This window comes from Oncorhynchus gorbuscha, linkage group LG14 (genome assembly GCF_021184085.1).
Source record: "Oncorhynchus gorbuscha isolate QuinsamMale2020 ecotype Even-year linkage group LG14, OgorEven_v1.0, whole genome shotgun sequence".
Taxonomy (NCBI): Eukaryota; Metazoa; Chordata; class Actinopteri; order Salmoniformes; family Salmonidae; genus Oncorhynchus; species Oncorhynchus gorbuscha.
Genome location: NC_060186.1, coordinates 50,740,833 through 50,745,710, shown reverse-complemented (window position 1 = coordinate 50,745,710; position 4,878 = coordinate 50,740,833).

The window sequence follows — 4,878 nt, the reverse complement described above, 5'->3', positions numbered from 1 at the left end:
CATGGACAGACTGGGACATTCAATACCGCCTTGCACACTCTTGCCTGCATCTAGCTGATATTGGGTAAAATCATTAGTCCACCAGTTCAAACGAGAGTTTCTATTGGACAAATGATGGTATGTTTATCCCCATTTTGTTCCATTTTCTTCTGTTTAAGAAACACTTTTCAACAGAATCGGCGGAATGAATACACCCCTGATCACGCGTAAACACATTTCACAGTTTCATAGCAGCCACGTTGTATTCCTTCTCGCATCTACAGTACGTTATGCACTCTCCTCCTTTCACCTCTTCCCTTTGCTTGTGGACTTCAGCTGTATGTGACCAGGCGAAAAAACCTGTCCAAGCCAAACCGCTGCACACACCCTACATCATTGTCACCATATTAGCTAGTAAAGTAACGTCATAGTCAGCATAGCTAATAGAACTAATGCATTATGCAGTAATGTTACGGTGATGTAGTAACATTACAGTGTACAGTCAGTAAGCAGTTACACCGGCGGGCCCCAGTGGCATTAAACTAAGTGAACCAAAAGCTTACCTTGACTTGGAAGAGTTCCAGGGTTGTGTTGGATAGTCATAGCCAGCTAGCTAACATAGCATCCCTCTGTTTGAGCAGGGTGTTTCAGTAGGATAAACTAGCTAGCTGCATTTGCTTTCAGTACTAGATTAATTCTCTGATCATTTTATTGGGTGGACAACATGTCAGTTCATGCTGCAAGAGCTCTAATAGGTTGGAGAACGTCCTCTGGCATTGTCATAATTACTGTGTAAGTCCATGGAAGGATGTGAGAACCATGAGCCTCATAGGTTTTGTATTGGAGTCAATTAATCTAGAGGGGGATGAAAGCTAGTTGTCCTCCAGCTACATCATGGTGCTACCCTACAGAGTGCTGTTAAGGCTACTGTAGACCTTCTTTGCAAAAGAGTATGTTTTAATCAATTATTTGGTGATGTGATTATATTTAGTATAATTGTATCTAATAATTATACGTTCTTAAATGTTTTAACATTTTTCATTTTTAGGAAATTAACTGAGGAGGATGGTCCTCCACTTCCTCATCTGGGGAGCCTCCACTGGTAGAAATACTATTCTGATAACCTCAATATTATCAGGTTGACTTTCAATTCCCAAGATACTTTTTTTACCCCACACTTACTTTACACTGTTGGATACATGATACAGTATATTGCCATCTTCATTGCTATAGCATGATGAGCTAAATCTTGAATATGGGATTGTGCTGTTTATTGGAGAGGAAGTGATGTGTGAAGGTTACCAGGGCATACTTTAACACAATCAGACCTGGCCCATGCATTCTGCTCATGTGGAAAATGGATGTCTGCTGACACCTCAGTTTTGACACAGACAATCAATATGATGTGACTATGACCTTACAGTCATTTGACCACTGTATTGACTGCACATATTACCAATACAGGCCAACAAAACTAAGATTCATGTAGTTTGCGACAATTAACCCACAGGCTAGGTTTAGTTTTAAACTGGCTATTAAAACCTTCATTATCATCATCTTCAGTGTTATCATATTATCATTCAAACAATGCAAACTATTCATAGCTTCTGACCTAAAATGCAATAGGTTATGCACCTATGGCAAAGGCTGGTAGACTGGAAGATTAACTGCTACAACAGTGCCATCCTCTGGCATTGTATGTGCATTGCATCCTTCTGAAGAAAATCCTGCCAAAATGTTGCACTGATTGTGGAGTGCATGGGTAATCTGTTTATATGGTGGTGGTGTGCTTTTTACTTAACTACACAATTTGCCATTGGAAACGTGTGATGTGACCAGACTGACATTTTAAATGAATGATAAGAACAATAAACATGTCAGGATGGTATGTGTATAGCTTGATGGAATTGAATGTCATTCCTCATATCATACCTAATGGCGATGTTCCCTCCAGCAAGGAATTTAACCCCTCTGATCTGCTCATTGGGCTCTGCACTGTGGCAGCCCTCTGCTCCAGCCTCTCCAATCTAGTGTGTGTGTGTGTGTGTGTGTGTGTGTGTGTGTGTGTGTGTGTGTGTGTGTGTGTGTGTGTGTGTGTGTGTGTGTGTGTGTGTGTGTGTGTGTGTGTGTGTGTGTGTGTGTGTGTGTGTGTGTGTGTGTGTGTGTGTGTGTGTGTGTGTGTGTGTGTGTGTGTTTCATTGAAAGAGCACCTTCCTAACAATAGTATACAATAGTATATGTACATTACGAGATAAATGTAGATATACTGACATAAAAAATATAATCATAATGTTCCACAGAGATAACCATGGTGTACAAACAGATTTTTGGGCCTATATGTTGTAACATAATCAGTGAACATAACATTATTGGTCTCCTGGACCTGAGCCCAGTTATGACAAAATCCCTCAATTACCGGATTATTAATTGAACCTGTCTGTCGCCACTGATAACACCACGAAGGCTGCGTTTGACCAGATGTAAAATAGTGAGATTGGGTCAGTCCTAAACCACGCGCCGGCTCGCCATATGGCGTGTAATTTATCATGATTTATACAGCAGTTCAAGCATATTGCTCCATCTGAACATTAGTGCACACGCAACGACCATATTAGCGACGCCCCTGGGCAAGCCTCCGATAAACCAACAACACGAGTCCATTAAGTGCCATCTGAATCACTGTCTGTCTGGACGAGCGAGCACATCCGGTCTGGCAGCACTGACACCACTCAGCACTGGGAGCCAGCCATGTTGAACCCACTTACCCATTTCTCTGAACTTGCTGGAACAGGGAACTGGAAGGCTAAGAATAAAAACATGATTTAATTAAAATAATTCATGACAATTATCGAAATTCTTTAAACGGCACTTCTGATAATTTGCTCCATTTTCAGTTGAAGGCATAACAGGCTACGTGCTCCCATGACTTGATCAGAGATAGTTTCCCCTCCCCTCCAACATCTGGCTATTGAGATAAGCTCCTGGGCATTGCCTTGGTGGGCGCTCACCCGGTCTAATATTGAAGCAGCACCAGACCAGTGGTTTTCACACAAACACGCTTGTGGACCAGCCAAGGTCAGAGGCTGAAGCCCCGGGCCTATGATGAATTCATTAGCTGGACTGTAGAAAAATCACAACTCAATCTGAGAGCACTGTCTTTGCATGCAGATATGCAATTGAATCACGCCACCATTTGATGTTCGAGGTGAATAGCCTTACACTATTTATTTGTTTAAATCATGTAGTTCACAAAATAGGCTAGTTTGCAAAACATGGCATCTTGCCATGCAGGGGTGGATTTGCTTCACTCACACGTACATTTAGGTATGGAGAGTTCACAGCATGCCAAAGAGCGTCTATTGTCAAAATCTTACCGTTTTCAGGCCTAATGGTGCTGTGCTGTTTAGTAAGTAGCCTGTTTCGTCTCACTACTATATATTTGAGATGTTTTGATCTTTTCGTCTACACCCCAACGTAAACATCTAAAATAATGTGTGAGTTATCTTACATCGCCCTCATTTATACCAGTGAAACCAGTAGTTTCAAAGTACCCGGCAGCGCTAATGCTGAGTCAACAAGGCGCTGTCCACTCACATGGTGCTGAAACGGCCACGGGCAGCATAGGAGTTCGGTCGCTGTGGTGACTAATTTAATGACACCTTTGCGATCACGCTCTGTAACATGTGTCTTTTTCCCTATTAAGAATTTTGTAAATATCTAACTTGTTTTAACTGAGAACTCCTCAAGACAAATATATATTTTGGGGGAGATGGGGGTAATTTTCTTCAAGCATAGCCTAATGTCATTCTAAATACCATATGCATCAATACAAATACTGCAAACTGAGTTTAAGGTCATATTAGGCTACCCATTTTTTAATCAAGGCATCAACCATCGAAAGATCAAATGACATTTTCACAGAGCGTGAGCGAGCTCCTCAAAATGACAGCTGCACCTTCGCAACAAAGGTAATTTCCTATGCAGGTCCGTCCATTCATTTGATTTCCTCCACACACCCGTCAGAACAGAATGTAATTATCGGCTGCCCATTTCCACCTCCCGCGGGAGTCTGTTTTTCCTTCCTTTCACGATGCTCAGCTGCCAGTCAGCCCCCTGCTCTCTCTGGCCCCTTACGCTACATGACATTATGATCCAAGCGCTGCGCCTTATCTCCCGCCACTGACTCACCAGTGGCGGCTCGAGCTTGGGAGCAACTGAGTGACGGTCCCGCATACCTGATTGCTAACTAACACTGTGATTCACTAAACGAAATAACCAATTAATAAACCTCACACAAGCTTTGAAGAATGTGTGACTGAATCTGAAGAAAATACACAAGGTGCAATGCATAACTGGTCCCAGTTTTAGTGAATTGGAGAACATTTGTTCAAACAACATGCAGGACCTATGATTATTCTCCAGGTTGGCAATTAGAATAGCCTACAGATCTACACACGGAGCTCACTGGAAATCTCGTTGAAAGTGGAATAGACGTTGAAATGACGTCTGTGCCCAGTGGGAGGTTTTACGCATCATTGTAAGGGCTCAAATCAGTAGCCATGACGCGGATGTTAGCTAAAACAATCACATCGACTGGACCTCTGTCAACTAAGCCACGGGGTCCCTGTGTGTGTGTGTGTGTGTGTGTGTGTGTGTGTGTGTGTGTGTGTGTGTGTGTGTGTGTGTGTGTGTGTGTGTGTGTGTGTGTGTGTGTGTGTGTGTGTGTGTGTGTGTGTGTGTGTGTGTGTGTGTGTGTGTGTGTGTGTGTGTGTGTGTGTGTGTGTGTGTGTGTGTGTGTGTGTGCACCTGTGCGCATGTCAAAGTCTTCCTCATCAGTGTTCACCGTTGATTTTCGCTCTCAGAGCTTGGCAGAATGTGGGCAACCGTGTAGCACATCTT